This window comes from Rattus norvegicus, chromosome 8 (genome assembly GCF_021556685.1).
Source record: "Rattus norvegicus strain SHRSP/BbbUtx chromosome 8, alternate assembly SHRSP_T2T, whole genome shotgun sequence".
In the NCBI taxonomy this organism is placed as follows: domain Eukaryota; kingdom Metazoa; phylum Chordata; class Mammalia; order Rodentia; family Muridae; genus Rattus; species Rattus norvegicus.
The window spans coordinates 86,419,358-86,441,448 of NC_141541.1; the positions used below are offsets into that span (position 1 = coordinate 86,419,358).

At 41.8% G+C, this 22,091-nt stretch overlaps 2 long non-coding RNA genes across 2 annotated transcripts in view; one reads left to right on the forward strand and one right to left on the reverse strand.

Annotated features, from left to right (window-relative positions):
• The window catches only part of LOC148004257 (uncharacterized), a 62,242-nt gene extending 49,135 nt beyond the window's left edge, over positions 1–13,107 (reverse strand). Inside the window, exon 1 of the long non-coding RNA XR_015627912.1 lies at positions 12,991–13,107. This is a non-coding gene — a long non-coding RNA (uncharacterized LOC148004257). The remainder of the gene's footprint in view (positions 1–12,990) is intronic.
• LOC134480076 (uncharacterized) overlaps positions 1–21,760 on the forward strand; it is a 31,081-nt gene extending 9,321 nt beyond the window's left edge. Inside the window, exons 2-3 of the long non-coding RNA XR_015627910.1 lie at positions 16,139–17,603; positions 19,180–21,760. This is a non-coding gene — a long non-coding RNA (uncharacterized LOC134480076). The remainder of the gene's footprint in view (positions 1–16,138; positions 17,604–19,179) is intronic.
• Positions 21,761–22,091: the final 331 nt, after the last annotated feature.

Below are 22,091 nucleotides of genomic sequence, written 5' to 3' on the forward strand. Positions count from 1 at the left end.
TAGGACCTCTGGTAGAGCAGCAGCCAGTGCTCTTAACTGCGGAGCCATCTCTCCAGCCTGCTTGATCTGTATCAGAGCACTGCAAATGGAGCGGCAGAGGGAACAGATGGGTACGCCTCGAGGTCCTGAAAGATCAAGACTCAGGAAACTAGTGAGGACTGCTGTCTTTCCAAGATGGTGCTCTGGACTGCATCCTTCTGAGGAGAGCATGGGACCTCACTCAGCAGAAGATGGAGGAGCAAGAGGACCACACTTTCTCAGTCAGACCATTTCACAATCCCTTCATGAACTTGAGCCCCTTACCCTCATGAACTCCCCAAAGGCACTACCTTCAAGCTCTGTTGCACTGGAGACCTGTTCTCTGTGTGTGGATTTGAACCCACATTTAGGTCACAGCAGGCAGAGTACTTCCTACCAATATGACAAACTATAATTAAGAGTGTGGACTTTGAACAAGGCATATGTGGGTCTCATTTTCAAGACTACAATGAAGGTAAATTTGGAACTTGAGTCGTTGAGTTCCTTTCAATAAAGGAGGCTGAGGGCAGGAGATCCCAGGGAGGGAAGGTTACTAAAGTTCTATGCATAGTTAAGAGGTGCCAGGTAGGTCTTTGTGCACATGTTAATGAAGGATAAAGGTTTAGGGGGAAGAAAAGTAGGTCCTCAGATAAGTCCCACTAGACAGGAAAGAATCTTCATGTAATTCAGTGTGTGTCCAATTTCCACACCAGGCACTATCCGTCAGTTTTTGTTTCAACTGGTCAGAACCAGTAAGTTGAAGTACAACCTGACCTTTAAGTATTTCTGATACAAGGGCTGTCTTAAGCAGGAAGTACCCATTTCATGGGAGGAAATTATTTAATTCCTGCCTGGCATTAGAACGCTGGTACGTGACATACCCATAGCTTTTAATACTTGTTACTAAATATTCCTGAACTTGTGCTCTCACACAACCCCAGGAATTTTACTCCTGAATCTCCCATCGCCCTCTCTGTCTCTCTTCTTTTCTCCCTCCCTCCTGATTGATTTTTTTAAGATTTATTTATTTATTTATTTTATGTGAATACACCGTTGCTCTCTTAGGACACACCAGAAGAGGGCATCAGATCCCATTCTGGATGGTCATGAGCCACCACATGGCTGCTGGGAATTGAATTCAGGACCTCTGGGAAAGCAGCCTATGCTCGTAACCACTGAGCCACCTCTCCAGCCCCCTAAATGAATCTTTTCAGTGTTCTAGAACTTTCATAGTACAAAGTCTTCTCTTTGATTTAGTAAAGGCAAAGATGGACTAAAAGATTTATAATTATTCTGAAAATCAGCCAGCCATCTAAAATATGAAATTCAAGCTCTATAAACATCCCCTACTGTATAGCAACAAAACTTCAAGTTGATTTTAAAAAGCATCAATGTAAAGAGTGAAATTATAAACCTGTTTCTGTGGTTTGGATGTGGCTTGGATATGAGAATTAAAAGTGTCCAAGTGTGGCCCCTCAGTGTGGCAGTGTGACAGGTGGCAGGGTCTTTAACATGTAGGGTGTATTACTGCAGGCGTTAACCTCAGAGGAGGTTAATGGTGGTCCCATATAATGAGTTCTCCTGAATGCGAGCTGTCATAAAAATACCCAGGCCAGTCCTTCCTTACCCTGCCTTACTGCCTCACCATGTTGCCTTTCTCTCCCTCATGACTTGCACAATGATACTGATGCTATATTGTGGGCCAGTCCAGCAGCCTCACTAAAGCCAAACATATACTTACCTGATTCTGGACTTTCTGTCTCTAAAAACTCGAACTAAATAAACTTCTTTTCTTCATAGAGTACCCAGATTTTTGTTATAGGAACAGAAAGCAAACTATTAAATGCTCTCTAAGACATCGTGAGAGGATTACTTAATAAATGCAGTGTGTGTTACAAGCTCTCAGTAGAGAACTACCTCTCCAACTGTAGTACAAAAGTCAGGACCCACAGACAAAAGCGGTCAGTAAGTTTGAAGATGGGAAAGATGAGCATTTCTGCAAGGCAAACACCACCACTAACAGATATAACCTGGGACTGTCTGCCCAGGAGTGCCACTGGCCCTCTGCTGTCAACCAACAACCAACAAATGCAGTATAGACACAGCCCAGTTGGATGGAGACAATTCTCCAACTGAGGCTCCCCCTTCCCTGATGTCTCTAGTTTGTTTCAAGCAAACAGGGAGAAGTTTACTTGCGAATTAGATTGGAAACAAAAAAAAGTCATTTTTTTCTCATATTAAAAAGATACCTCTGACTGTTCCTCATCCTATAACTCCTCCCCCATCTCCAAGAGGATGTCCCTAATAACCCCCACTCCCACCCCACCAGGCCTCCCCACTGCCTGGGGCCCCAAGTCTCTCGAAGGTTAGGTGGATCTTCTCTCACTGAGACCAGGCAGTCCTGTGCTGTATAATATGTTAGGGGCCTCATTCGGGGGGGGGGAGGGAGGAAATAACAACTGGACTGTAAAAAACAAATTAAAGAGTAATAAAATAAAAAAAGACAAAACAAGATAATTATTAATAAAGAAATTAGCAAAAGAAAAAAAGATACCTATAAAGTACTGGTAAAAACTATAAAATCTGCTCTCAAGAATGACAAATCTAGCCATTTTGGTGGCAGATAGCTTTTATCTCAGCACTTTGGAGGCAGAGGAAGGCAAATTTCAAGTTCAAGTTTAAGGCCAGCCTGGTTTATAGCCTGATCCTCAGAGTGAGTTCCAGGACAGCTAGGGCTACACAGAGAAACTGTATCCTGAACAAACAAATAAACAAAGAATTCCAAAATTCCAAATGCTGGCAGTCCTCATTAAGGATATAGAACTGACTCTTAAGTACTAAGACATCTCAATCTCACTAAAAGGAATGTAAATTGAAATGATATTGGGCCTATTTCCAACTTATCAGAATAGTGAAGTCAAAAGACCGATGAGTCTGAATTGATCAGGCAGTTCCGTACTGCTAAGGGAATGTAATAGACATACATTTGGTGAAGAGTTATTACCAAAGTCTAACTGCCCATACACTTTCATTAACAAATTCTACATCTAGAAATTGATTCCGTATGTTACACTGATACAGTTCCAAAATGATACAGACATAAGGTTGTTCATTTGCTTATAAATGAAAAGAAACCCAGCCCAGTAGGAGACAAATGAACACTGCACGTCTGTGCTCCGCGTGGCTTTGTGTCAGTTCCCACAGTAGCTCACACGTCCATCGTTACTGTATCTGTTACAGTGTGATCGGGGCACTACGTACTTTGTCCATATTTGATGCCAACTTAGTTGACAACTGTGTTTCTGGCATGCCCACCCACAAGTCACTCCTTTTGTCTATTTTCTGAAGCAGGCCTATTTCTTGAAGCAGCAAAAACACTAAGATTAAGCTGTGCTGGTTGGTTTTTGTCAACTTGACAGAAACAAAAGGCATTGGGGATGAGAGAACCTCAAATGAGTGGTTACTTCTATCAGACTGGCCTGTGGGCGTGTCTGTGGTGCCTTTTCTTGACGGCTGATGGATGGAGGAGGGTCTAGCCCTCGGTGGGTAGTAGCACCCCTGGACAGATGGTCCTGGGTTATGTAAGAAAGCACATTGAACGTGAGCCTGGAACAAGCCAGGAAACAGCATTCCTCTATGGTCTGCTTCAGTTTCTGACCCCAGGTATCTGGCTTAAGTCACTGTCTTGGTTTCCCTGGATGTTGGACTGTGATGTGGAAGTGAAGCCAAATAAACCCTTTTCTTCCCAAGTTGCTTTTGGTCATAATATTTATCACAGCGATAGGCAGCAAAATAGGGCACAGATCAATCAATCACCTACAGTGGCCTGTGAGCGTTCGAGTAAAAGACAGAATTGCTTGTCTCTTACTGTACAAACAAACAAAACAATATCAATAACAACAACAACATCAACAACAACAAAACCCAGAAATCAGAGTCAATGAAGTAAGCACATCAAAAGCTAGATGCGCACACCAGTGAGCCAAGGATGCCCAACAAGGAATGCCATTGAAAGAAGTTAAAATTTCTCCTGCAGTAGATGCACACATTAAATAAACCATATAGGTTCTATATAATATGTAGAAAGTTCTAGTATTCAAGTCAGCCACAAGAGTCCTGAAAGCCAATGCCCAGACTCGTATAAGGCCTTAACTCTTGTCATTTCTATGAAACTAAGGAAGGGAAGGATACTACTGAAGAGAGGTTGTTGGTTCAGGCTCTGTGAGCCCCCACGGGCCCAGGTTAGTTGACTCTGTGGGTCTTCTTGTGGTGTCATAATGTTGAAGAATGAAGCTGTCTCTGTAACCTGAGGTACAAGGTCAAACATTCCCCATTAAGATGTAAGCTGCAGTGTGCTGCCTAAGGTGATGGCACTAAATCAACAGGTCTTTTCGAGTGGAAATAGACCAGTGTCTGTGGAAGAGGATGCCTTCTGGGCTTTTCCAAACTGCTGAGAAGTCAAATGCCGAACTTCAAAGGGCTAAAGGATAGATTGGGCTTTCTTGTCGGTGGCTAATGTTGTTGGTGACTTTAAGTTGATGCCAAAGCTCATTCAGAAAATCCTAGGTCTATGTGAATGACTCTAAATCTACTCTGTCTACATCCTGTAAGCAGAACAACGAAGTTTGGGTGGCAATGGATGTATTCACAACATGACTCACAGGGTATTTTAAGCCTACTGCTAAGTCATATTCTTAAAAACAAAACAAAACAAAAGGTAATTACTATTCAACAGTAGTACATATGCTCGACCGTGATCTGGCATGAGCTATACCACAAGGTCAGGGCTGTTTTTAAGCCTGCTAACAAGTACCCATTCAATAATAATATTATGATTGACCACCTGCCTTAAGGCTACTCCCGCCATAGACGTTGATCCACCAAATCAACAACTGGAGGAAATAAACTGAAACACTTCTGAGAAAGGGTTGCCAGTTCTGGAGAATATGAGTTAGGACAGGAGTTATCATTAATTACAACACCAAAGACCATTTGGAAGAAGACGATTTCAACCTCTGAGCAGTTGAAGGCTTCAGTGGAGGAAGAAACAGCAGAAATGGAATGAGAGCGGAAACTAGACATGGAGTGTGGTGACGCACCTGAGCAGAGGTCACCTCACACTAAAAGCTTAAGAAGGATGGCATTGCCTCTTGCAGAGCTGCTTCTGGAAGAGCAAATCCCAGCTAGGAAATCTGTTCATCACAGTGATGCATGCTCGAAGCAGTGTCGAAACAGCATCACATTTCATAGTTTTCACATTTCATAAAATACTACTTAATTTTGGTGGACAAAGCAATGATGGGGGGCAGCATACTGTTAAATAATACTTTAAATGTGGCCAAGCATAAAGACATGGAGTCTTTTGTGAAGAAAGGACCAGTTGGTGTCACATACCTAGGTGTTACAATGAACTTGCCACAGCCCTTGAAACCTACAACTACCACAGTGCTCAGTCACTAACCACGGGCACATGGGCAAAACCCTTCCCCAGCAAAGACTTACATCATTTGTTGAGATCTCAGGTGATCACTAACATTGTTAGCAATATGTCAGAAGCTATCTAGAAAAGGCTATGGAAAGCAGGTGAGTTTTCTGGAGATGGCCAACCATTTTGCATGGCTGAGATGGGTGTACTTGAGATATAGGGTCCTCAGAGACTTCATCCCAGGACTGCTTCTTAACTGATGTGGCCTTCCTGTCACTATGACAGAGCCTAATGATTCCAGGGCACCAGCTCACACTCTTGGGCAGCTCTCCTGCAGAATCAATATGAAGATGTACTTTCATGTAGTAATGCAGTGTAGACAAATTGATGGTTTCAAAATTCATAATAATGGTCTCGTAGAACTCTGAGATTGATACGAGTAATCTCAAGCCGCTTATAGAACAAAAGCTGCAAATGGAGCCCTGTAAACTTTCGTATGTCGTGGGCTAATTACACTGAGAAAAGAAAATAGGCTTGGAACAAATTTACAATCTAAGAAAATATTCCTTCTACGTTAGGAATGAGGCCACTAGCTGGCAACTAATGATCATAAACTGAATGGACAATTTATTGGAAGTATAAGGACATAAGATAAAATACTGACTAATTTATTTATACAAGACTTCAAAATAATAAGACACCAAGCAGGTGATTTGCCTCTTTACAAAACGATGCTAAATCGCAACATAAAAACATTGCTTTAAACTTAATAAAGAACTTATGGAGTCATAAAATACCTAATGAATGTTTAGTCACTTACTAGTTTTAATGGAAATACATGTAAACAATTCTGCTGTAACTCCTTAAACTTTACCAATCTATGATATGAACTATTGCCTTAAACTTACTATGAACTTATAAAATATAAGAGTGCTTAGAAAACCATGTGATCAATTTTCCCGCTGTAATGGTTCTACTTGATAGTTGTACGAAGTAACTTTTTAGAGATAAAAAAAGAACAATAAAATGGCAATCTAGCCATTATCTATGTGTGCCTGACTTCTTTCCTTTCCTTTCCTTTCCTTTCCTTTCCTTTCCTTTCCTTTCCTTTCCTTTCCTTTCCTTTCCTTTCCTTTCCTTTCCTTTCCTTTCTCTCTGGTTCATAAAGAATTAAAGAACTCCAAGCCTCTTGCCTGGCCTGGCCAAGAGGTCTGATTCAAAGAGAAAAGAACCCAAGTAACTAAGTTTCTTTTCCCCTGCTTCTGTTAGCAGCATTGACAGAAGCCAACAGCTTTTGGCCCTGAATAGCAAGAAGGAGCTAAATTGCCAAAAGTAAACAGCTTTTGGTCCCAATCACCACCAATTTTATATGCCCCCTCCTACTTTGTTGTCTTCCTTGGGGAACAAGATAGCCCCTGGCAGCAATAAAATATTTTAAATAAAATATGAACACTGTTAGGCATGATATTACCACATACTTAATATGGAGGAGTGTTGTATAAACATGACTGAGGAACCAAACAGGTCTCACCTTATTGAGAAATTCATATTGTTGCCATGGTCTGGCACTGAATTCACAGCATCTTTAAGACATGCGCGTACTTTTAAATTCAAGACCCCACTTCTGAGCAACTGTATTGTAAGATGTGACTTAAAAGGAGAAATTGATTAAAATTCCTCTGACCAAGGGTTCATACTTATAAAGAACCCAAAGTAAGAGTCTCTATAAATAAAAACATATATCCTTTGTCTCTGACCTAGGATTAAACTCTTAAAATACAAGTAATTCCTTTTGAAAACTTACGTCTGAAGAAACAAGGCTCACATGTTCTTTTGCACTCTGATACACTATTCAGAATTAAGAAACATCGATGTTGGCCAGTGAGATGGCGCACTGGGTTAAGGTGCTGTCACTGAGCCTGAAAACCGAGTTCAATTCATGGCAAAAAAAAAAAAAAAAAAAAAAAAAAAAAAAGACTCCTACAAGATGTCCTCTGACCTTTGCAAGTACACTGTGGCATAGACTTGTGACCACCCCTGGCATATACACACAAATAAATAAATATTAAAAAAAAACTTTAAAAGAAAAAGAGAAAGAGCCTAGAGGGGTGGCTCTATGGTTAAGAGCAGATTGCTGCTCTTCCAGAGAATCTGGGTTCAATTCCCAGAACCCATATTAGGCGGCTCAAAACTCCCTCTAACTTCAGTTCTAGGGGATCCAGCACCCTCTCCTGAATCCCATGGACACAGACAGAGACACACAGAGACACACAAAAATAAATCTTTTTTATCTTTAAGAAAAGAAATGTTTATACTGCCAAAGGCCAGCTTTGACAGGTTGGGTACTGAGGGGGATGTATAGAGGCAGCCTGTGATTAATCACTCAGCAGAGTTTTCCTCTGAGAGAGAAAAACTTAATTCTCTGGGGCCAGCAACCCCCCCCAACACACACACACACACACACACGGTGGATGAAGCAAGGCTCCAACAACTTTGTTTTTTTTTTCTCCCATAGCTTACATCCCCCAGCAGAATCTCTCAAACAGTATAAGAACTACAATGAAATTGCATTCTATTTTTCTTTAAGTGAATGGTTACACTAAGTACAAGTAAAAAAACAGTATTTTCTCCCAAACCCTCACACAATTAAACATTTTGTGTGTTACAGGTGAACAAAGAAAGTATTCCCAAGAACCCAAGTACATTCTGTTTAAGTAACGCGTCATAAGTTAACGAAGTCTTAGCAAACAAGGTGTTTTTCTTGGCCAGTTCTTTAATTGGCAGGCTGCAATGTGCAATTACAAAGAAAGGATTAATCATTTTTATTATTTATCTTAAAAAGTAATCATAAAAAATTAAAGAATCACAAATTTAAATTTTTATATTTAAAAAACCCAGTCATTTCTACTTTAAATCCTAAGAGTGCACATCTACTCATTTACAATTTTTTTAATTAAATCATACCAGGAAGCCAAGGGCAAAAATGGGTATAAAAAAATTAATCATTGTCTTGATCAAGAGCCCAGCTCTAGCAAGAAAGGCAGGTCAGCTAGTCTTAGTCAGGATGTCATTGTTCTTGTTCCTTGACCTAAACAAGAAAAAAAAAATCCCTCATACAATTATCAAGAGTAACCCTTTCTGAACTCATAAATTTTCCCAAATTTTTTTACATCAAAGCCAATGACAAAAACATCTTAGCCTAACTTAACTAACAATATGCATCTCTGAATTCTTTCTGAAGGTGGTAGCTGAGTGAGTAATCTACTCCTGCAGTAACACTTGGAGAAGATCAATCACTGTGACTGTAAGTGAGAATGACACTGCCCAGTGAGGGGCTGGAAACCCCCTTAGGGCTCTCATACAGCCCATAGATTATGAGGAATGAGATGATCTTGACAATGAGCAGAGTGAAACTCCGTAACCGCATGAAGTCCTCAGGACACATAGTCCCCGGGCTCTACCTCTCCTAGGCACACCCGTTACAATTGTGCTAAACAGTGGAAAACCCTCCATGAGTTCTGAAGCTGTTTTCTGTTCCTCCTGCATGGACCCCAACATAACACAGTAGGAAGAACACAGCCCAGAGGACAGTCACCATGTATGCCAGATGTCAGTAAGAAAAGTGACTTCTTGTGTTAATGTTGGTTCTCTAGCTCAGCCATGATGATATCTCTGCTTTCTGGGAGAGCCTCAGCTTGTTCCAATTCTGCCTAACTTGGTATGTGTGAATTTGGGGTTGAGGATTATGGATCTCTTTGATCATCAGTTGGTCTAGGACAGTGGTTCTCAACCTTCCTAAGGCTGTGACCCTTTAATACAGTTCTTTATGTTGTGGTGACCCTCAACCATAAAAGTATTTCATTGCTGCTTCATAACTGTAATGTTGCCACTGTTATGAATGTAATGTAAATACCTGATATTCAGGATGTCTGATATTCTACTCCAAAGGATCACGATCCACAGGTTGAAAACCACTGGTCTAGGGCTTGATGTGTATCATAGGTGGATACAATATACTTACTCATCTTAAAACTACTCAGTGAGGCCCTCTCACAGCACCAGCATCTCACCATGGCTTGTGCTTTTATAGGGCATTTCCATGCAGATGTGGTGGGAAAGATCACTGGATAGCAGACAGCTGAAGGAGGTGATTTAATCACAGAGGACAGGAAGAGATCCTTGGAAACTAGAAGTGTGAGATGCTGTGGAGGAAGAGGATTAATGTGGAAGGGAAGAAGGTTTGTCCGTACTTTTTACTGCTAAGAGAAGGGAGAAGACAAGTGTGAAGCCAAAGAGATTTAACAGTAAGTGTCCGAGGCAGAGAAAACCACAAAATGGTGTCAGCAACTAGATTCAGCGATCATGTAGCTAAGTGAACGCCAACTCGGGGTGAGCATGGAGCTCTGAGTCCAGTGTTCGACACTGGACAATGCACAAGAGTGTTTGCAACTGAGTCACACCTGTTGCACAAGTGCTGTGCTAAGGATGTGTGCCTCTACTCCTTATAGACGCTTCTAACTGAGGCCAGGCTACTGGAGCTCCACGAAGCCACCAGTACTCTGGGTCATTATGAAGGCCACTTTTCCTCATTATATCTACCTGCAGTAAATGTTTAGTGTACAAGAGTCACTTCTCATGATTGCATGCTTTCCTCTACTCTTGCTCCTACCACATAATGTGCCTTTGTTCTATTTGGATGTGGCAGCAAATGCAATTTGGTAGGTTGCTTTAGAGCAGTTCATCGTCAACTGTTGCTTAATGCCTGCTACTAAGCCTCCAGGAAAATCTTAAGTTCTAAGCTATTTTGAAGGTGGTACATCACAAAGGGCAGGTGAATGATAAGAGGCTGGGACAAGTTATTGTCCCCTGTTTAATTCTCAGTACATTCTTGTAGGATTCTAAATATTTCTATGAAAAGAAAATATTCCTCATTCTCTTCAGACACTTTAATAATCTTCTTTTCCACGGAAAACAAATTTCCATTGCTTACATACTATATTTTGATTTGTTAGACATGTTTTCATTTTAGGTCAATGCTTGTTTTTGTTTTGTTTTACCCTGGTTGGTTTATGGAACTCAGCTTCACATAATCTTCTGCATGATGTCCTCCAAATTGTAATGCCCCCAAATTAACCTGTAAGCCTCACCTTCCCAAGGACCAGGTAACATCCTGGAATTCTGGGAGTTGTAGTTTTTAGGAGTTAACAAGGTCTCTGGGAAAGGAGAGTGGACTATGGACTTGTGTTTATAAACCTGTGCAACATGCGTCTCCAGGCCACTTGCCAGAGACCAGCACCAAAGTGGTAATCTTTTTTGTTCTTGGTTCTCCTTGAGGCAGCAGAGGATAAGACTTACTATATACTTAGGATGGCTGTATAATAATATGTTTACTTATCTAAATCTAAGTTACTTTGTTAGTGTAACTGACCTGCCTTCTGTATTTCTCTGAGTCCAGAAACTGCAGTCTCTGGCTTAGACTCTGCACTTTATCCTAAATCAGCAGGAGATTAAGTAAAGGCTCAATTGCGTTAATTGCTATAGCCTTGTCCCTTTTGTCCAAATGCCTCTTGCTTGTTAAGCTAGGGGGAAGTTTGGAGCAATAAACATCTATTGAGCCAGGAGAAGAGAGTAACATTTGCAGAAGAAAAATTTTTTATGTAAGCAAATATGCATAAACTCACATAAATTCATATAAAGATTCACACATGCACATTTATACATTTCCTTTTATACATTTCCTTCAAACCAGTTGGGTTAAGCTTGTATACATTCTCATAATTACATACTTACACACACACACACACACACACACACACACACACACACACATCTATACTGACATATGCATTTGGAGCAAAAGACCAAGCACTGGTGCAGAAAGAACTCAACTCATTCTGGATGAAAAATGGGCTCCAATCTTTATTACATAGAGAAAGAAAAAGCTTCTACCCTTTTAATGCTAAATGAATTAAACTCAAGTTTGGAAGAAGAAAGCTTGTTCCTTTGATAAGACTAAGACTGCCTCGTTATTAAGAAAAGACCTGTTCTATCCCATGGTAAGGAAAAACCTGCCTGCTCCTTCTGCTCTCTGCAGCTTCTTCTTTTTTCCCCTTTCCCTCTGTATTCTGCACATTGCTCTCTTAGTATTTTGTTACCTTATAGTTTCTAAGTTATTCCACTCTGCATTCTCCTTCTAATCTTGTTTTCTCCTCCTGCTCTGAAGTCACAATAATGTTCTTACTTTCAATGCCTTTTCTCCAATGCTATGCCTTTATTCTAAGTTCTTCTCGAGTTCAGTTCTGTCTAATACATATGCTGTCTAAAACCTTCTCCTTGAGCTCAGTTCTGTCTCGTCTCTTTGTCCTCGGCACTTATACATCTTTCAGAATACATATTCACATGGTAAAAAAAAGTTCATCACAAGTTTACACATTAATTCAAACCATAAATTGAATAAGAAGTTTACCACAGTGAATGTTTACATCCATATCCATTAGGAGTAATTATCTGGCTAGACATTCATCACCTGTCACAGCTCCATGGGTTCATGGAGAGTTAAGAAACATAACTAAGTTATTAGTGAAGTTTTGTATAAATAAGCCCAGTCAATATTTTTATCTTCTGCCCTAGCACATATAATAAATAGCAAATCCCTTTTTATGACCTTTTGTTGGTGGTTTAACAACCTTTTTGAATGTGCCCTCAGTAGTAGAAGCAATTAACTGGTGACACTTGGATACTTGGTAGAGTTCTCATTGCAGTTTTTGACTATCAGAAAGGATCTAATAGCAGTTCCACTGTAAAAGAACTTAATACATACTGATATAATTTTAGAATTCTTATAGGATCATCATTAAGAATCAAGAAGTCATCCATTTGACTATATAGCATCACTACAAGACAATATATCTTTATTGTCCTGCAGAAATCTACTCAAAAGGGTGGGCTAATACATAGCGATTGTTATAAATATTTACTAATAACAGGAAAAGCATATTAATAGCAGTAATCTTTCCTAAAGTTGTTTTCTCCTGGGCCTTGCCTGTGGGGGCAAATCTGTTGTGGATTATTTATTAATCCAGTGCAGACATATCTCAGGAAGATCACCTGCTAGTTTTTAGCTTGTCCTATGGTGGCTCCTGACACACCTGGAGTCTGAATGTTGCCCAGAGTCTTCAGATTAAGTCACAAAATGAGCTTCCTATGAACTGATCCTGAGTTGTCAGGGTATCCAGCTTATCCTGAATCATCCAATTTTCCACAGGCCACAGTCTCGTTCCTGATTCTGCAGGCAGACTGCTCCATCAGAAGAAGCTAGACTTCCCACAATTGTTACCAATTAGGACACTCCATTAGTGTACTTCTGTTGTTCAGTATGTGAGGATGGATTTGAAATGAAATAGGCTACAATTAACCACCAGCGTGCAGACCGATGGCCTGAAAGCATTGAAGGTGTTCGGGCTTTGAAACTGGGTTATGCTATCAGCAAGAAATCGCAGAATGTTCCTGAAAAGCCTAAAACATCTTTTCTAGGAAGTACACATTACCTCTCTTCTGTAGTTCAGGACCACCCCTCATGTCCACAGCTAGGCAGGCAAACAGCCAAGACAGTCTCTTCAGACTTCTATCTTCTGCGGAAAATGGCTCCGCAGACTCCTTGTGCTATTTTGGGAACATTAAGCTGAGTGAAATCTGGTATCATCTAACAGGTTAATGATCCAAATTCTTAAACGAGCCACACTAATGTATCCCAGAAGAGATGTTTCAGTCATCCAACATCTGAAAATGAGGGCACTAGGAAAGATGCTGAACGTGCGAGAAGCTTGCACCCCTCACTCAGAAGCCCATGCTCTGCCTACATAAGGGGAAGAGAGTATAACAGGGTCTTTTATACTTCTGATACCCAGGTCTGCAACACATGTATGTATGTGACAGGGTTGTCTCTCTGCTTTATGTGGAATGCAATATGCTGTAGATTAAGCTTTAACTTTTAAGTTATCGCCCATTTCTCTCTTAGCTTAATTAAGTTTACTGCATTATGACTAGCTTGCCCTTGCCAACTGTGTTAATGACTTCAGTTGTGCCTATCTGCTCCCTCAAATTCCATTCAGAGTCCTGGCACACTCGCACATAACCCTTCTACACTAGCTCCTTAGGCATGACATCATTCATGTTCAGGCTTTCTCAGGGGTACTGTTTAATCTTTGACTGGAAAAAAAATTTGATCTAACGATAGTGTTCTCCGAAACAGGCTTTGGTGTTTATCCCAGAGTTGCTATCAATAGTTTAATGAATTTTAAAACCTCACAAATGAAATGTCATTCCGTTCTGGAAAAATGTGTGTCCACTAATAGGCGCTGTGATCAGGCATTGCTGAGTCTCATAAGGGAAGGAAATCCTATCTCATAAACACAGTAGAGTCCAGACCACCTGAGGTTAAGCAGGGACTTGAAAGTTGAGGGGAAAAATGGCCCTGAAAGAGTGCTTGTTCTGGTCTTATTGTGTGGGAGGCAGAATACTGAAATGATACCCTAGTAACCGTCCTTCCCTCCTGAACAAGACTCTGACCTTGGAGTGCAGATAGGACCCAAGTATATACTCAATATTATACAAGATATAGACAATGCAATTATTATACATGCAAGATATTAATGGTGCCAATTAGGTTCCCTTAGATGCTACAGCTGAATTTGTTTTATAACTATGTTTGAAAATAATATGAAGTTATCTCAACTGTTTCATACCTTAGTATCTTGGAGTATGTATAGATTACTGTATAATGCACAATATTACACAGTAACTTCTCATCTCAAAGCTGTGTACAGCTTAGCAGAAGGAGTCTCCTTTTCCCTCTACAGCCTATAGCAGCCATATCTTACTCTCTGTCATTGTGAATCTCAGAGTTCTGGGTAACTCGTGTAAGTGGAAGCAGTAACCATGGCTTATTGGTGTTAATTTACCCTGAAGTTTCACATACTTGTTATAGAACAAGGAACTAACCCCTCCTTAGAATGACATTTGCCTAGGTCCTAGGCCATTCTAATTGTTAGAGCTAGTCCACTGGCTGACCAAACTCAAGACTAATGAACATTTTCTTTCTTTCACTTACTTATTTGGGGGAAGACTCTTTCTAGTTATAAGTAGGTAATATGAATACATAGTTCACAGTGAAATAGATATATCAACAAAATCTTCCTATTATTACTGTTTTCCTCTGTTCTTGTTCTCGCCCGCTTTGCCTTCTTCTTCCCTGGAGAACGTCCGCTGTCAACATCTCCATGTTCTTCCCAGTGGTTTTAAAATGCAAGTGCATGAAAAAAACTGCTAATGGCTCTCATTACCCTGTGTTCTCATCTTAACTCTTTTAGAATGCTCAGTTGCAGAACTGGATGCTAGGAATTAAAACCATATTCCCCTGGATCCTTTAGACTGGGTGCAAGTAGGTAGGATATACCTAGGTGTGTGTGTGTGTGTGTGTGTGTGTGTGTGTGTGTGTGTGTGTGTGTATCTGTGTCTGTGTGAGAAGGGGGAGGGGAAGGGAGGGGGGGAGACAGAGGTTTGGATACCTGTCTGCCATGACAATTGTATTCTACTTCCTTTGGGAGGAATTCTTTGTCCACTGCTGTGTACACAGCGTAGCTGACCTGTGAACTTTAGGGTTTCTCCTGTCTTCATCTCTGATCTGGTCATAAGAGCGCTGGGGATATAGGCACTCACTGCTTTGTCAGACTTTATAAGGGACCAGGAGATCAGAACTCAGGCTCACAGAGCTGTGTAGCTGCTGATCCATCTCTAGAGTAGCCCAAGTCACTACTCTGGACATTCACTTTGTACATTACCACTGACCTCAAAACCAAATACCCATATAAATTTTGAGAAAATAAGATACATTTTTTTTTGCAAATAATGAAACATTGCACATTTCGCCATTACACAGCTCTGCATTGGTTTCTGGCTTCAATGTATCTGTCCATTTTTGTGCTGTCCAGGAGGACAGGAGCAGAAAGCACACCAGAAACAGGATCATTTATAAAGATTTAGACAGGATTTGGAGAAACTGGTAAAAGATAGTAGTGAAGTCCAGGGCTAGCAACTAGGGGAGCCTCCCACACCCTCATAGCTAAACACGTAAGTTAGATGGACTCCTTACCAGAAGCCAGATGTCTGCTTGTACAGATCATGATGACCCAACAGCAGCAGAGTATCTTACAATAAAACACAGGGCTGCCTCTTCTTTGTCTCTCTCTGGTCTCCCAGTGATACCTCATACTGGCTCAATGTAGTCAGAAGCCAGACAGTGAGGGAACTTTGGTGCTGGGATCCACCAAGTTGGTCTCTCACAGCCCAGGACAGGATAAAAAAATGTGCAGAATGAGTCTGAAGTGAAAAGCAGACACCTTCTTTCTATGCTAACATCACTTTTGCCCTTAGTTAGAATAAGAAACTGTGGTGGTTTAAACAGGAATGGCTCCCATAGATTTATGTGTTTGAATGCTTGGCCCATGGGGAGTGGCACCATTTGGAAGTGTGATCTTGTTGGAGTGGGTGTGGCCTAGTTGGAGTGGGTGTGGCCTAGTTGGAGTGGGTGTGGCCTAGTTGGAGTGGGTGTGGCCTAGTTGGAGTGGGTGTAGCCTTGTTGGAGGAAGTGTGTCATTGTCGGGGAAGGCTTTGAGGTCTCCTATTTTCTCTATCCAGAATGGAACACAGTCTCCTTCTACTGCCTGAGGATCAAGATGTAGAATTATTGGCTCCTCCAACACGATGTCTGCCTGGCAGCTGCCATGCTCCTGCTCTGATGATAATGGACTGAACCTCTGAAAATATAAGCCAGCTGAAATTAAATGTTTTCTTTTCTAAGACTTGCTGTGATCACTTCACAGCAATAGAACCCTAGCTAAGACAGGACCTATGTACCCAACGCAGAGAACATGTAGTCTCAGTGATTACTTTCACACTGTAAGACATTCGATCTCATTCCAAAGCATTCATTACATCACTGTTCATTTAACATAAAATGGAGACCTGAGAATGTGATGAATACTTATCAAATCCCAACCGCTTCTTTTTCAAATGGACTTTCAGAGTCTTAAATTCATATGGAAATACAGAAGACTCCAGATAGCATCACTTTGAAAATCAAAAGTCCTGAGAAGAAGAACGAAAATTGAGTACTCCGATTTTCTGGTTTTAAAGGCACTGAAAAACAATAGTGATGGAGAAGCTTGTGGTCCCAGCCTAGGATGCGGATATAAAACAACAGAACTGAGAGGCTAGAAGTGAACCTCGGGGCTGGGGATTTAGCTCAGTGGTAGAGCGCTTACCTAGGAAGCGCAAGGCCCTGGGTTCGGTCCCCAGCTCCGAAAAAAAGAACCAAAAAAAAAAAAAAAAAAAAAAAGAAGTGAACCTCATGTATGTTTGTTTGATTTTTGACAAAGGTGCCAAGATCACAAGAAAAGAATTATTCTTTCAGCATATGGTTTTATGAAAGGGGGGGATGAATATACCTAACTCATACCACGTGGAAAAATTAACTCAAAACGGATCAAAAGCTGAAGAAGGGCGAAGGCTATGAAATCCTCAGAGGGAGTGTAGTCGTAGGACTTCCTCGTGTGCTGTGATTCGGCAAAGGTTTCTTAGCTATAAGAAAAAAAAGCCACAATGACCAGGGGACACGCATAAATTGCTTGGACCCTCTAAAAGTAAAACATCAGTGTGGCTAAAGGACCATTAAGAAAATGACCATTCTATCCATGCAAAGGAGGCAATACAGGACAATCATATCTCTAATGTGGATGCAATGTCAGAATGTGTAAAGATTTCTCACAGTGCAACGATAAAAAGACAAACCACAATGCAGGAGAAGGGTTTGAGCAGACACATCTTCAAAGAAGCTAGGCAAGTAGCCGAAAGCACACAAGAAGATGCTCTGTCACCATCAGATAAGTAAGAAGCAGACAACACAGACCTGATGCTTATTACCTGCTAGGATAGTTCTAAGGCACAGTAACCAGTACAGAAGAGGACACGAAGACGTTGGCGCCATCCTAGGTGTGCTAGACATGTAAAGTCGATCCTCTGGTCAGGAAGAAGCTTGGAGCACCCTGAAGATACTAAACACAGACTACTACATAAACCGGCAACTCTATTTCAGGACAGACAGGTCTGTTTTTTTCTTTAAAAGAAAGAAACAAGCATTCACTCAAAAACAGGTTCATAGTAGCATTATTCATTATTCATAGCAGCTAGAAGGAGAAACAAGCCCAGTGGGAAAACTTAAGCAATTAACCAACAAAAGCATGCTGTATTCAAAAATAGAATATTAGATAGCCATGAAAAAAAAGGAATGGAATATACATACCTGCTTGTGTCATAGATGAACCTTGAAAACATTATTCCGCGTAAGACACAAAAGCCACTGGTCACAGGATTTTATCTATATGAAGTGTCAAGAGAGAGAAAATAGTGATTTCAAGTGGGTGGGAGAATAACCAGAAACGAGTATTAAAAGAAATATTTTGAAATTGATAGTAGAGGTGATTGCATGATGTTTAAGGGTTAAAAAAACTCACTGAATTGTAAAGATTATAAGACAGTGAATTTTGCATTGTGTGTGTGGTGCTTTGAATGAGAATATGAGTCTCCGTAGACTCATATATTAAAATACTTAGTCACGAGGGAGTGGAACTGTTTGAAGATTGGAAGGACTAGGAGGCGTGGCCTTATTGGAGTAGGTGTGGCCTTGTTAGAGGAAACGTGTCTCTAGAGGTGTGGGCTTTGACATTTCAAAAGCCCAAGTCAGGCCCAGTCCCCCCCACCCCACCCCTGTCTCAGCCTGCAGCCCACAGATCAGAATGCAAACACTCAGGTCCTTCTTCAGCACCACGCCTGCCTCCCCGACACTACATTCACTGCCGTGATGAAGAAATGTAAGCAAGCCCCCAATTAAATGCTTTATTTTTGTGGGTTACCTCGGTCATAGTGACAAAGGCAGTGGATTATAATTTACTAAAATATTAGGGGAAATGATCAGAGAAAGGAATGGGAAGACTTCCAAAATAACGGCTGCACCTCTCGGCTCCACCTGTCTCTGCACCTCTCAGCTCCCCCTGTCTCTGCACCTCTCGGCTCCGCCTGTCTCTGCACTCTCGGCTCCCCCTGTCTCTGCACCTCTCAGTTCTCTAAACCTAATTTTAGATGACTATTCTTTCTGTCGTAGTCCATTCCACATTCCCCTGACATGCTAGTGCCTCACATGACTGCCTTCCCTCCCTGACAGGGTGGTTCACATTTCCTGCAGTGGTAGATTGAATCTGTATTGATCATTGCAGTGAATCATTCGTGATTTACAACTTGCCTGTGTTGTGTAGTAGAACTGACCTTCTCAATACCGACAAATACAAATTCTAACTACAGAATCGCTATCCACTCTAAGTGCTTTGTCTGGAAGAACTGATTTCCTCAGCACTGGCATCCATTGCTCGGATCTGTAGTCAGTCCTTTATCTGCCTCTAGTTTAGTAGCATGAGAAGTAAAAATAGAACAGGGGAGGGGTTTGATTTTTAAATTAACAAAATGGCCAGATTATATTAAGTGGACTATGTTAAGTCCACTTGTGGACCTCCAAACCCACTACAACTATGGCTGTGTAAGTAGAAAGGGAAACATTCTGGACATGAGTATAGGGAAGGCTAATGATGAGAGGTGTGAGCCCTCCTCTCTCTGTCTTTGGTTCTCAGGTCCTCAGGTCATGTAAAACACAGACGCTGCTGAAGGGTGGTCCCTGTCACAGTGCACAGGCTGCGGCCTCTGGAGCAGCACCTCCTCTTGCTGCAGTTCTTCACAGTGTCTCTTCATATGGCTTCTGTGTGATGGGACCATTGCTGTACCGCTTTGCTGTTGAATGCACTCCCTCTGGGCAGAGGAGAGTGGGATTCTGGAATAACACATCACCATCAAAGAGGCCTGCTCTGCACTGGTATATGGGGAAGGTACGCCACATCCAGCTAAACTTCCGATTAGTGAAAGGAAATGGCCTCAAGAGTTTTCCTCCTAGAAAGTAACAAACACAGAACTGCTGTTGCTGTGGTTCACAGAGGCTTCAACCCAAGCTGGCAGTCGCCTTTGGCAGTGATATCTACATGGTGCTGGCTTTAGAGCAGTGGTTCTCAACCTGTGGGTAGCAAACCGCTTGGGAGTCACATATCAGATGCCCTGCATATTAGATGTTTGCATTATGATTCATAACAGAAGTAAAATTACAGTTGCGAAGAAGCAATGGGATAATGTTTTGGTCGTAGGATCATCACAACATAAAGAACTGCATTAAAGGCCCTCAATATCAGGAAGGTGGAGAACCACTGCTAGAGGCATGAAGGATGTCAGAGGGGAAGGATTGTGAGCACTTTGTTTGAGGTTTTAGGGAGCCACTGAAGCTAGGCTTCACGTGTGACGACGGAGTCCCTGAACGCAGACCCTAAGAAGACAAGAGGCTAGGGGAGACTATATCAGGAAGCTATGACGGTAAAGCCTGAGTTGCAGTGAAGTCCCAATATTTGGACATGCCGGAGCCATAAGTCATCTAACAAGGAGGCACACACAAGAAATGGAGAGCCGGCCCCAAAAGGCATGTCTGCAATAGGCAAAGCTGAAGGGGCAGGTCCATCCGAACCATTGACACTGGACTTGGAGCTACAGGAATTGCGTTGTTAACCTTGCTTGGTTTGGATCTTATTTGGCCTGGGATCTCCTCATTCTGGCCCCATTCCTCCCTTTGGGATGAGAATTTATACTCTGTGCCATTTGGTGTTTGATGTATATAATTTACTTCTTGGTTTAACAGAGGATTACATCTAAAAGATTATTTTAAGTCTCAAAAGAGAATTGGGCCTTGGGACCTCGCAACAATATCAAGAGACTTTGAAAGACCAGAGACTTTCCAGCTCATTTATGTTGTGATGTGACCATAACCCTATAGGGGTCAGATGGTGGAATGTGGTGGTTTGAGTGAGGAGTGGCCCTCATAGGCTCAGGCACAGAGCAGTTGGTCCCAGTTAGTGACACTCTTGGGGAGGTTTAGTTAGTGTGGCCTCACTGGAGGACATAGGTCATTGGTGTGGAAGGAGGAGGCTTTGAGAATATATAGCATCCCCCCCCTCCAGTCTGATTTGCTTTTGCTTACATTTGAAGATGTGAGCCCTCACCTTTCCACTCCTTCCTCCATGCCCATGGCTTGCGGCCATGCCTTCCTGCCCTGATAGATGACTCTTACTCCTCGAAAACCGTAAGCCCAAATAAACCCTTCCTTCTATAAGTTGCCTCGGTCATGGTGTTCTGCCACAGCAGCAGAACAGTAACTAATACACCCTGTCCCTCTCTCTTCCTCGGAACCTACCACGAGACAGGTTTACTTTGGTCTCCCACAATCTCCCTGCCCTAATAGTCTGACACCTACTGGCTCAGAAATAATGGATCAAAAGGACCATGGACTGAAAGAATTACTCGCCCCATAATAACTCTGCTTTTAAATTGTTTTATTGGAAATTCTAAGACACTAGTAAAGATGTGAGATCCAGAGCCCCTGCTGTGACACTGTCACCTCCTGTGTTAACCCTCCAGAGGAACTTTATCTTTGCTTTCCTGTTGTTACTTTTGGATTCAGTCTAAATTTGGGTTTAGAGTGGAGACAATCCTAGAGGCCTTCCTTCAGTCCCTGACTTTCTTCTTGAAGTCCTATCAACAAGAAGCCAGTGATATCTTAGGGGTCACCCCTGGAACTCCTCTTACAGAAGACCTGTTGGGAACATAGTGTGGAGGTAGGTCCTGTGCCCACATATATCCAGAAAAACATAGAAACGTTAAGCACATGAGGTTGTCTTTCCAAAACCCATTCTTTCATCCAGAAAGCTGAGATTTGGAAAATCAACAGCCTTGTAATCTGTGTTATCTGTTGGGACCAGCCATTGCAAGCTCCTACAACCAGCCTTGGGGTGGGTGGTAATCTAATGACACTTAGAGCCAGGATTCCCCCAGGCTCCCACAACTAGATGAGAGATGGCTAATTGTGATGGTTCGTATATGCTTGGACCAGGTTTGGCCTTGTTGGAGTAGGTGTGTCACTGTGGGTGTGGGCTTAAGACCCTCACCCTAGCTGCCTGAAATTCAGTCTTCTGCTAGCAGCCTTCAGATGAAGACTGAAGAAGAACTCTCAGCTCCTCCTGTACCATGCCTGCCTGGATGCTGCCATGTTCCCACCTTGATGACACTGGACTGAACCTCTGAACCTGTAAGCCAGCCCCAATTAAATCCTCTATAATACTTGCCTTGGTCCTGGTGTCTATTCACAGCAGTCAAACCATCACTAAGACACCAATAGTCTAAGTGACCTCTATGCTATCTGTATGACTGACACCAGGCCAGACCCTTAGGCCCTTAAGTTAACACAAGTAGCGTATCCCTAGAACCCATCTTCTTGGGTAAAATGGCATTCTGCTGAGTTGAGTTCAAAGTAATTACACTTTCTGTGCAACGGGGATCATATCACACCAGAAAATATTTTTTTCAAATTATCCCTCCAAATAATTTCCAAATATTCTTAAATACATTGGGAATGCATCCACCTGTTATTAGACTCCTCCAAGTTTGATCCAGC